Source organism: Girardinichthys multiradiatus, chromosome 12 (genome assembly GCF_021462225.1).
Source record: "Girardinichthys multiradiatus isolate DD_20200921_A chromosome 12, DD_fGirMul_XY1, whole genome shotgun sequence".
NCBI classification, from domain to species: domain Eukaryota; kingdom Metazoa; phylum Chordata; class Actinopteri; order Cyprinodontiformes; family Goodeidae; genus Girardinichthys; species Girardinichthys multiradiatus.
The window spans coordinates 19,965,283-19,978,082 of NC_061805.1; the positions used below are offsets into that span (position 1 = coordinate 19,965,283).

General features: G+C 39.0%; 1 protein-coding gene across 4 annotated transcripts in view; it reads left to right on the forward strand.

Moving 5' to 3' along the window:
- The first annotated feature begins 4,295 nt into the window (after positions 1-4,295).
- slc20a2 (solute carrier family 20 member 2) overlaps positions 4,296-12,800 on the forward strand; it is a 73,576-nt gene continuing 65,071 nt past the window's right edge. For 3 of the 4 annotated variants that reach the window (XR_007040554.1, XM_047380804.1, XM_047380806.1), the window contains exon 1: positions 4,296-4,634. The gene's annotated coding sequence lies outside the window, so the exon portion shown is untranslated. The remainder of the gene's footprint in view (positions 4,635-12,800) is intronic. The other variant, XM_047380803.1, reaches the window with a different exon arrangement.

Below are 12,800 nucleotides of genomic sequence, written 5' to 3' on the forward strand. Positions count from 1 at the left end.
ATCAGTTATACAACACGACAAAGTCACGTTGACTTACAGTTATAAGGAATTTACTCATTGGTGCCTCAGTGGTGAAAGACAGACAATACTGGTGAAAACTAATGGTTTCATATCTTATTGTTTGCCATTAGAAGTAAGAAGTAAGACATATATACACCATCACAAGACCTCAAGTACCGCAAGGCGAAAATATTTCAAGTCATACATTAAATCTGTGCAAATATTGACATTTAAAACAACATGCTCTTACTATTCCAATTAACAAATCCTAATCTAAACATTAATAGAACCACCTTGTAACATTCATCAAGAGGCCATTCCAGCAACCATTTGCCAATATTGTTGCTGCACATATGTAGTAACATGTCATGGTTAAGTTTTAATTTTGTTGTGGTGCTCCCTATAACCAAAAAATTAATCAATCAATGTTAAATATAAGCTGGTAAACTAACATGTACCAGTTAGTCAGATATATAAAGCAACACCATGGTAGCTGTTTAAGTAAGAACTTAACAACCAGTCTTGCAGATGTTTGCATTATGCAAAATACATAAAAGATTAATGCGTATTAACGATAAGATACCAATAGGTATTTGTGTATTTGAGTTCCAGGCTTGGCAAAAAGGACAAACGGGACAAGATTTTGGCCCAGGTTTGTTTTTAGCCATGTTAATAACGTATTACTTGATGAAAAAAAGATATTGGTGTTAAGGAGCCATAAAGATTGTGTAGCACATGACACATTTGGAGTAAATGTTTGTTTATCACATTTCTCCCACCACTCAAACACCACACCCAAACCAGGCCTGCCTGGGCATGAAACTAAAGAGTACATAGAAACTAATCTGCTATTTTCATTAGAGCCTGTCTGTTAGACAGATCTATAAGTTAGTTACATAATTCCTAAGAAAAAAAAATCACCTCAGAATGACTCTTTTTTAAGAGATTTTGCTATAGCAAACCAACTCCGCTGTAAATATAACGACAGCCATCTTGACCTGGGAAGGAATGAGAGGACTCTGGGAAAGTCAAATCAAAGTCGATCAGGTTTCTCTAGCTGTGATGTGGATGTGATATTTGTTGTGTAACTGTTAGTTTGCCGACTGTACATCTGAAGCACAGGATGCTGACTCTTCTTTACTTAGCCGCATTTGATGCTGTGGCATACACAATCTTATCTCTAAGCTAAAGGGATTTTTTTGGACTTTAACGTTTTCTGCAGCACGATTGTTACAACAAAGAGATGCCATAAATACATATGCACCACGGCAAAGCAATTCACACACTACTTAAATCTCTGACACAAATATTTCAGATCAAGTACATTTTAGTATAAGACAAAGACGAGCTGAGTAAAGGCATTTTCAAATGGCTCATTTTATTTACTCACCAAAAAACCAAATTGGGTTCATGTGAAAAAGTAATTGCTCCTCCCTTGTTAATTCATTAACTGTGATAAACCACATTTTTGCACAGCTGAGTTCAATTTCACAAGCCTCAACCAGGTCTTATTACTGTATTAAGAAACCTGATACATAGACCCTTTCTGACAACATGAAGTAGGCTAAAATATCTCAAAAAGACATCATTCCCTGATCCAGGTAAAGTCAGTGTTTGTGATTCAACATTAAGAAAGACAGTGGGAAAATATGGCATCAATGGAAGAATTTCAACGTTAAAATGCTGACCAAAAAGAACACAAAGTCTCATAATTATTAAAATATAGCACATCTTGATAATTCCCAAGACTTTTGGCCATCAGTTTGTGAGCTTAAGCTCAAATGCAATTGGGCAATGCGGCAGGACAAGAATCCAAAGCACATCCACCTCTGAACGACTTAAAATTAAATAAGGTTCCAAAGATGCTGCAGGTATTGGCATTAGAAATTGAATTATAAGGTGATTGTTTCTGCTCTTGATCTGAGAAAAAGCTTCATAAAGCCAGAATCTTCAGCAGCAGTTAAATGATATGGTGTCTGGTCTCATTGGAGATTTGTTTTCGTTTTCTGCTGCAGTAAAACAACTAACATCCTCCTGTAGATTCCATACGTTTTGCTAGTAGATGTGAATTAACTTTATGAAACCTTATTGCACACAGATGTATATTCTACAATTAGATCCAAGGTAAAAACAATAACAATACTTCATGTGAAAGTGCTGTCTATAAAGATAGTCACCTTGTTACAGAAACAGGTGCAGCTTTAATGTGTGGAACTGAACAAACAGGAGGATTAAGTTGTTCCACCCAAAACCTCTAACTTACTGGAGCAGTCATCCCTCAACAATTTACAATAAATGAAAGGGGGAAATCTGTATGTGGTCACACCTAATGGTGTCAAATAAAGTCTTATAAGGGTTTTACAGCCCTCCTTGGAAAAAAAAAAAAAACAAACCAAACAAGAATAGGCACAAACAGATTACTGTTTGTTTTCTGTTTTGATTATTAAGCATTTTGATTAAACAGAGAAATCTCGTTGAGGTTAAATCTCATTTAATTGCCCTCTCTCCCACCCACTGTTGTCGACAGGCGCGGACGGTTACATAACATTTATGCCTTGAACACGTGGACAGCAGTGTATTAGATGCCGGATTAAACATTACTGTTCGCTTGGTGATCACACGCATAATCCAATTTTCACTTGTAAAAGACCAATTAACAGTTTAGCATAGATGAAAATATATATTTTTTTTATTCTAATACTCTTTTACACATCACTGATCTGAACTAGGAAAAAATAATCCAATGTGAAAGCAGACCATGGGAGAGGGACATAATTATGCCTTTATTTTATACAAGAAAAGTTGTGCTGCGATCATTTTACCAAAAATAAATCAATATTTTCACCTGTTCACTCTATTGTACCTTTTGGTCGTTTCGCAGCAGGATATTTCATTCATGCGTTAATACGCATTCGCGTTTCGTACCCGCTTCGAGAACCTCTATAATCTACCCATAAACTGTAATGAAACTTGAGTTTATGGCACAAACAAAATAGGTATCTACCAGCAGGAGGTCGCTCAGTTAGTTTGGTTAGATCAAGTGGTCAACAGAAACAAGGATAAGAACCAAAACATTGAAATAAAGGGTCAAAGTTTTTAGATAATAATGTACAGTTGAATTAATTATACATTTGAGCATGTGTCCCGACCATTCATTTACGCGTTCATGAAAAACAACCATTGAGTTTATTTCTCTTTACATTTTTTTATATTTATTTTTCATAAAGTGGAAATATTGAATGAATGCTCAAGTATCACCTACACGATGATTTAATTTACTTTTCTGATAATGCTTGCTTTTTTCCGACCACACCCTGGCTTTTAATGATCATGATCTTATCAAACTAAAATAAACTATGATCAAACTCCTGCGTGCAGATAACAGTTACTGGGATCATATTTCCCTGCAGTAGGACAGACAGAAATTAGCTTCAAATTATTGCTTTTTAAAGCGGGAACGAAACGCCCAACTGGCAGGTACTTATTAACACATGATCGAACTGCTCCACATTGTACAGTGTCGGGTTACGAAACGACTATAACCACAAAAGTTACAAAATATTTGGTGTCAGAACAGGATTGCAAAATGTCCCCTTGAAAGGTTCAAATTGATGTAAAACGTTTATTTTGGGAAAAAGTAGAAGGTACGAAACGATGCGAAGTAGAAAGGGATAAAACGGACGTCGTTAAAACGGGGTTAGGAAACGTCCCCCTTATTGGTACGAACCAACTTTTGTTCGGTACGAAACGTACCCCCGGGAGACTATTTTCGGAAAATGTCTTCAGGAAATGACCAAACCATCAAAGGGACGACCTCATTCTTGTCAATGTGGGTACGAAACGTTCACCTGGCAGGTACATATTGATGCATGGTCGATAGCTACGAAAAGGTCCAGTGAAAGACGGCTTCTTTTACTGCCGAAGATGTTACGAAACATACAGAACTACAATACCGAGGGTGCAAATTGATCAGCACATACTAGCTATAAAAAGTAAGCAGAAAACAATAATTTACGTATAAACATACGTGAGATTGGAGAAATTGTGTTGTTTATCGACATCTTTATATAGGCTACATATTTCTGAAATTTTCCCATAGTTCAATAAAAAAATAAACTACACTGACATGCGCAGCGTAGGAACGAAATGAGGGTAGCGGGACAAATTGACCTCTTACTACAAACAATACATATAATAAATAAATAAATAGTACATGGATTACATGGCTCAAACACAGGCGTCATGAATAATGTAAATCCAAATGCTCGCCCCCCTCCCCGCCCTCCATCTGACATCCAGAGCGGCGCTGAGACGGACGGACGGACGGCTCTTCCTCCTCCTCTTCCTCCTCCTCCCGCAGACGCCCGGATGAGAGCAGCAGCAGGAGAAAGCGACAATCAGGGCACAATGGTCGCATGATTTGGCCGGGCAGAGAGGGCAACCATCCCCGGGTCGGACTGGAATGACGGGACCGTCACCCACTGCTGGAATCTTGACATTTTCGACGCAGCCCACGTAGACTCGGTTCTGGGGGGGTGCGGGTAAAAACACGCAGAAGACAGAGAGGCGTGGAAGAGTAGCAGGCGAAGAGGGAACGGTGCACATTTCTCCGCTTGCGGTGTGCTATTTCGTTGGTAAGTACGTTTTGTTTATCTTAAGATAATGTGGATTAGTTAGTTGGGGATTCTGTCCCGATTAGCGGCTTTTTTTTTGCGCATTTCGCGTCCATGTGGGCCACATTTAAAAAAGGAAACGGGCCTGCTGAGTGTGAATACAGCGTAAAAAAATGCACATGTATTTAAATTAGCTGCTCACAATAACCACACAGTCATATTACCTTTAATCCGCCCTGTTGCAGTTTTTAAACTCTTCGCCATTTTGCGTGTTTAAATGAGATGTCAGCCTTTTATCGCCGTGTAATTCATGTAGAAATTGATGTTTCCAAATCTGAGTGACTGGAGTTGCACGTGTGTTAACTCCACAGCTTGACAATAGCACCAACTAGTTTTCTTTAACAATTAGGAGAAACTGCAAAGGCCGAATCACGGCGAAAGTTCGCCTTCAACAGATGCTTTCTCCGCCTATCAAGTCTTTTGGTTGTTTATCACTCGAGTTTATTTCCCTCTGTTGAGCTTTCGGGGAGTAATGTTTGTTCTGGGCATGCGCACTAAGCGACGCCGACGTTTTCCCCATTGCCCAATAATAGAAGTAACATAAGAGAAGACTGTTAAAGTGCCAGAACTGCATCAGGACACTTTCCCGGATCTTTACATCTCACAGAACTGGTCTGTTGTTGCCTCAGTGTTGTAATAGTGTCTGACTGAATTGTTCTTAGGGAGATCCAGCCCCTCACAGACAAACAGGACATGCTCACATGCAGTATAACAAGTTCCTCATTTATTGTGTCGCTCTGTTATAATAGCCTTTTTTTAAAGAATACTCACACTGAGAGTCCTTGGTTTTGTGAAGAATAGGCATGGGCTGGTTACGGGTATCAAGGTATACAGATCTTTTAATAAGTTGCTGGTTCTAAACTTCTAAAATATTCTATGAAACCATTCCTATGGTTTAAAGATCTTTTTATGAGCTGGAGAAAGTGCCACATGTTATTTTAGTTAAATGTTCTCATGGTTTATGGAGATAAACATGTCAGAAAATGGTAAAACCTAGCATTTAATTTAATTTTGTTCTATATTATTGTCTGGAGAGTTTATATAACAAATTGTTTCCATTTATATTGATTGTAGTTCCTGTTTTGTCCAGTTGACCTTTATAAACTGTGACATACTGACCCCTAATCAAACCAAAATAACTCTGAGCAACCTCCTGTTGGTAAATGTTAATTATTGGAGTTACATAACCTATTTCTTCTTCAGTGAAGTTCAACCAGATAATTGAAAATCACTTTAAACTATCACTTGTCAAAGCAGGTGCAAAATGGTTATTAATTGATGGTACGCAATGTCCTGGGAGAGAGAGTTCTGTTTTACCTAAAAACATAAGTTACACAATGACCAAAACTACAAAGACACAAAATGGCGATAAGGGTTTAAGGAGTAGCACCTTTTGGCTGCAGTGACACAAAAGGTCCATTTATGCTTAATGTTGCAGAAACATATTGGATGAAACCTTCTGTCCATTTTCTGTGTTCATTTCGTGCATATATTAGTATGTCATGAAAGAGCGTGCAAATGCATACCCAAATGACAAACAGATTAATACCACTGATCATCACAGGGGCCGTATTTGGCAGAATAGCTTATTTGTGATTAGCAAAAGGAACAAAGAAGAAGATGAAGAGAATGACAGAAATGGCGGAACGTCTTCGTCCACATGCTGCATTGTATAAGGTGACCACAGACCACCTCCATCTAATGTCTGAAAAGTTCCTCTGAATTTGTAAGCTAACTCAGAACTGCCCTTCATTGGCTACGTTGCATAACAACCATGCCAACTTAATAAACTCAGTGAAACCATGAGGATAGTGACGGTTGACAGCGTTAGAAATAGGCGAACCTATTTACGTGTGTAAAATGAGTATATTGGGCCTTTAAAAGCTCCCTGTAAGGTGTTATATAGGTATTACCTGAGGTTTGAGTTGGAAGTTGAGTTACAGACTTTAATCAGGATCTTTCCACAGTCTGGAGAAGTCTAAATTTGGATTATTTTCATGTCTGCACACGTGCAGAGTAAAACATCTGTTTCCTTGGTTTTTTTTATCAAATTCCCTATTTCTTACAAGATAAAAATCTGAAACTGGACAGTGTGGAAGGGGGAGCCTAGGAGTCTCGATAGGCTTCTTTCCAAAACCCTGAAGTAAAACGAGTGAGATCCTTCAATAGTTGGGATGCTGGAAAGGAGGCTCACTAGGTTATTATCCTGGTGGTGGAACAGTGGACCAGATCGTTATCCTTGTGGAGTTGCTGAGAAGGTCACGGAAGTCTTGTTGTCCAATTCACATGTTTTTTGTGGATCTTGAAAAGGATCATGAACTTGCCCATTTCAGGGATTGTGTTGTGAGGGACAGTGCTGTGGTGGGGTGCTGGAGATGGTTTCAAGGGCTATTCGTGTCTTGAACTACCAAAGAGCTGTGTCTGCACTCTTGGTAAAAAGTTGTATCTCTTGGTGCCCTTGTCATGTTCCTGTTTGAGGTGTTCATGGATAAGATTTTTAAGGTGTAGGAAAGAGTCTCTGGTTTGGGAACATTAGGATTTCATCTTTGCTTTATTCCAAATGATATACAGGTCCTTCTCAAAATATTAGCATATTGTGATAAAGTTAATTATTTTCCATAATGTCATGATGGAAATTTAACATTCATATATTTTAGATTCATTGCACATTAACTGAAATATTTCAGGTCTTTTATTGTCTTAATACGGATGATTTTGGCATACAGCTCATGAAAACCCAAAATTCCTATCTCACAAAATTAGCATATTTCATCCGATCAATAAAAGAAAAGTGTTTTTAATACAAAAAACGTCAACCTTCAAATAATCATGTACAGTGATGCACTCAATACTTGGTCGGGAATCCTTTTGCAGAAATGACTGCTTCAATGCGGCGTGGCATGGAGGCAATCAGCCTGTGGCACTGCTGAGGTCTTATGGAGGCCCAGGATGCTTCGATAGCGGCCTTTAGCTCATCCAGAGTGTTGGGTCTTGAGTCTCTCAACGTTCTCTTCACAATATCCCACAGATTCTCTATGGGGTTCAGGTCAGGAGAGTTGGCAGGCCAATTGAGCACAGTGATACCATGGTCAGTAAACCATTTACCAGTGGTTTTGGCACTGTGAGCAGGTGCCAGGTGGTGCTGAAAAATGAAATCTTCATCTCAATAAAGCTTTTCAGCAGATGGAAGCATGAAGTGCTCCACAATCTCCTGATAGCTAGCTGCATTGACCCTGCCCTTGATAAAACACAGTGGACCAACACCAGCAGCTGACACGGCACCCCAGACCATCACTGACTGTGGGTACTTGACACTGGACTTCTGGCATTTTGGCATTTCCTTCTCCCCAGTCTTCCTCCAGACTCTGGCACCTTGATTTCCGAATGACATGCAGAATTTGCTTTCATCCGAAAAAAGTACTTTGGACCACTCAGCAACAGTCCAGTGCTGCTTCTCTGTAGCCCAGGTCAGGCGCTTCTGCCGCTGTTTCTGGTACAAAAGTGGCTTGACCTGGGGAATGCGGCACCTGTAGCCCATTTCCTGCACACGCCTGTGCACGGTGGCTCTGGATGTTTCTACTCCAGACTCAGTCCACTGCTTCCGCAGGTCCCCCAAGGTCTGGAATCGGCCCTTCTCCACAATCTTCCTCAGGGTCCGGTCACCTCTTCTCGTTGTGCAGCGTTTTCTGCCACACTGAGGTGCCTTGATACAGCACTCTGAGAACAGCCTATTCGTTCAGAAATTTCTTTCTGTGTCTTACCCTCTTGCTTGAGGGTGTCAATAGTGGCCTTCTGGACAGCAGTCAGGTCGGCAGTCTTACCCATGATTGGGGTTTTGAGTGATGAACCAGGCTGGGAGTTTTAAAGGCCTCAGGAATCCTTTGCAGGTGTTTAGAGTTAACTCGTTGATTCAGATGATTAGGTTCATAGCTCGTTTAGAGACCCTTTTAATGATATGCTAATTTTGTGAGATAGGAATTTTGGGTTTTCATGAGCTGTATGCCAAAACCATCCGTATTAAGACAATAAAAGACCTGAAATATTTCAGTTAGTGTGCAATGAATCTAAAATATATGAATTTTAAATTTTCATCATGACATTATGGAAAATAATTAACTTTATCACAATATGCTAATATTTTGAGAAGGACCTGTAGCTTTGTTGGTATCTTCATGCCATTTATTTTCAGTGCCCACCTGAGTGGTTCTTAGTCTGAGCCCATGGTCCTCAACAGAGAAAAGGTGGATTGCTCCCTCTAGGTTGGGGGTGAGTCCGGGCTGGAATAAGTTGGGATCCCCCAGAATGACCTGGAGATGGGATGCCAGGGTTTCTCTCCTTGACCTCTAACCACTATCTTGAACAGGCAGAAAACCTTGGATGGATGGACCTATGCTCAACAAATATACAGTTGTCTTTTATATTTATTATATGTAAAAACTACTGGATGATTTTGGAGAAAGAAATACCATTTTTGCAGAGGTGTGAGCATAATTAAGGTCACCAACCACCAAAACAAAATTATTAGCTGTCTCATTCTCTACATGATAAATATCTGAATTTGTAAAATATACATGTAGTTACTATAATGTCAGCCATCTGTCTTACTGTAAATTCATATCTCCATCCATTGAAAATGGGCTAAAATGGACTTGCAATGCTGTTTTTCTTTCATGAAAAATGTCTAGGAACCCTGATTAATAGAAAAACAATTAGTTGAGCACTTTTTTAAATACTGCCTTTGACATACACAGACCAGCATAAGCCAAACATTTAACTTAGATTTCTACTTTAAATAAATTAAAAATACTTCAGAATTGCAGAGTATCAAAGTATTTTCACCAGCTGATCATTTTACAACTATGTCACACACTAAAAATAGTTCTAAAGAAATATATGGTGGTAGATCCTAATGTCATGTAATTTACAACCTCTTTCATATTTCTTTATTATCTTAACACTGACAAGTATGCTAAATATATTTAAAATAATCTTCTACCTACATACTGTGGCAGCAAATAGCGGGGAGAATGAGGTTTTTTGAGTTAATGAATGATTTGATTACAATGATAAGAAAGTTAGTAAAAAAACAAGATTGTTTGGTTCTGCCTTGGCCTTATGGTTTCTTTTAGTTTTTTCTCCCTCGTGAGATGCCTTCCTTTAAAAGTATGAGCATCAGTTGTTTGACAAAGCCAAAGCTTCCTGCTGGGAGAGCCAAACACTTATCTTGGCTTGCTTTAAATGCTGTAAAACAGATATGGAACTGCAGTGCGATAAGATAGTTAAATTAATGACTTTCCTCTTTTTACAAAAAACACACTGTATGAATGTAGGAATGGGCTGTCTGGAGTTTTGTTGACAATTTTCTTAGGAGCATGTTGTTGGCCTCTCCCTCCACCATCACAGCGGTGTTGAAAACGTATAAACCCATTTTTGGACTGTGCTTATGTAATCTGAGCAAACAGCAAAGTGGAGCTGGTGTTTGTGCCTTTACATCCTTGTCTACGCCTTTTAAATGTGTTGTCTACCTTCCTTGCTTGAAGTACACTCCAGGCTGCTTGTCTGGTTTTTACCAGCATCGTGTATGGATTTAAATCGAAATATAACTCTTACAGGTGGATAGTTGAATGCTTTGCTTTGTAGGAAGCAGGATTTCCTCCTGTTTTGCCTGATAAATTTAGCCATGTTAGAAACATGAATATGGCTGTTGGTGTACAGCTTTGAATGCCCAAAGAACTTTGGTTGTTATCTTGAGGAATTAGGAAGGGTTAAGAAAACTCATACTTCGGCTGTACTTTGACCTGCCTTTTTACAAGTGTAATCCTTTTGGAAAAGAAAGAAAGCAGGCTGTGATTCACACTAAATTGCTGGTTTTGTGGCGACGGTGTGCAGCCACAGCATAGGACTCACGGTCAAAGTAGGCAAAGCTCCCCATAACACCAAAAGCCTTATTACACACACAGTGCTGCGTCTTTTATGTGAAGATCATTTTGGTATCTAGAGCTTGTGTTGTTGCAAGTTCTGTTGAAGCTTAGTGTCAAAAGGAGTTGGTGTTTACATGCACAGATAGGGTACTGCTCTGTTTTCATGTTCAACAGAATGTTAAATAGAGTGGCCTGGTTTTCATGGGGGTATGCTTTCTCAGTACACGTGTAATTTGAAAGTTTTCATTTTCTAAGAACTATTGGCTGTTAATGAGTCAACACTTTATTTCAGGTCAGTGTGAAATTCACCTTAAGGCGCGTGTCTACCGCAGATGTCCTTCATATGAGGAACAGGGGCAGGTCACACCACATTACCTTCTTGAATTTCTCTAAAAGGCCTTTAATATGTTTTTCCAAGGCATGCCATAATAAAAAAAGTGTGATGCATATTTGCAGTTTTCTAATCTAGTTTAAAGATGGATTACAGCGAAGCTCTTCAAGAGCATGCATAAGGTCTTCTGTTGTTTTAAATCTGAAACAACGGAAAATATTCTAGGGGTGGGGATGGCTTTCTCCAGTGGTCATTGGGCGAGAGGCAGGGTACACCCTGGGCAGGTTGCCCATCCATCACATGACAACACAGAACAAAAAACATGCATGCACACACACACACACACATGCGTATGGGCAATTTAGCGTAACCAATTAACCCAACTCCTGTTTTTAGACTGATTGTGGAATGACCCAGAGAGAAACTATGTATGCACAGGGAGAAAATGCAAACTCATTTCAATTCTTATGTAAATGTACGTTATTCAGAAGAACTTCAGTGCATATGGGATTTTCAAAAAATGGTGATATAGTTTGAACTTTTTTTGGCATTTTCTCACTTTACAACCAATTTTATTTTCCAATTAAAATCTGAAAATTGTGTTGTGCATATGGTATTCAGCCCTATTTACTCTGATACCCCTAAATAAAATCAAATTGCCATCACAATTTACCTAATTAGTAAATAGAGTCCATCTGTGTGTAATTTGATCTCAGCAGAAATCCAGCTGTCTGTTGAAGGTTTATTGGATATTATTATTGGAAAAATACTGCATCGTGAAATCCAAGAAACACACCAGACCAGGTCAGAAATAAAGTTTTGGAGAGGTTTGTAGCAGGGTTAAGTTGTAAAACAACATACCAAGCTATGAACATCTCTGAGTGGTGTACTATCATCAAACCCACCAGGACTTCGCTGTCCATCTAAACTGACAGGTTGGGCAAAAAAATCATTCATTTGACAAGCAACCAAAGTAAGGCTGGAAGACCTGCAGAGATAAACAGGTTGGAGAATATGTTGAAAGGGCTACTGTTAGTTATACACTGCACAAATCTGGCCTTTATGGCAGTGTGGTTAAAAGAAAGTCATTAGAAATCCAGTTTACAGTTTGCCACAAGAAATATAGAGGAGGAATAATGCTTATTATTCTAAACCCACCATCCATACTGGGAAACCTGGTGCTGGCTGCATCATGCTGTGGGGATACTTTTCTTCATTTGGGACATTGAAGTAGGTCAGAGTTGATAGGAGGATGGATGTAGCTAAATACAGGGTCGTTCTGGAAGAAAAACTGTCGGAGGATGCAAAAGACTTGAGACTGGGGTGGAGGTTTACCTTTTTGCAGGACTTTATTCATGCAACCAGAGCTACAACAAAATAGTTAAAATAAGTCCAAATCCAGACCTAAATCCATTTAAGAACCTGTGTCCAGACTTTAAAACTTTGAACTATAACTGTTTTTGAAAGGAAGGATGGGCAAAAACTTCAGTCTCTAGATGTGCAAAGCTGGTAGAGAAATACCCTAAAACATTAGCAGCTGTAACAGCAGCCAGAGGCAACTATTGACTCAGTGGGGGTGAATAAAAAAGCCAAAGTTCTCAAGTTGGAATCCTAAAAATGTTGAAAACCATGTATTATTTTTGTTTCACTTCACCATTAAACATTTTGTGTGTCTACAACATAAAATTACCTCAACAACTGAAGTTTGTGTTTTGTGATGTGACAAAATGTGAAACAGTTAAAGGGGTATGGATACTTTTGTATTCTAGTGAGAACAGAAGGTATTCAAAATTGCATATAAGCCCTATAGACTTCATTGTATACCAATAAAAGGTTTTGACCATGAGAACTAAGGAGAGCAGGGAGAAAAAAAAA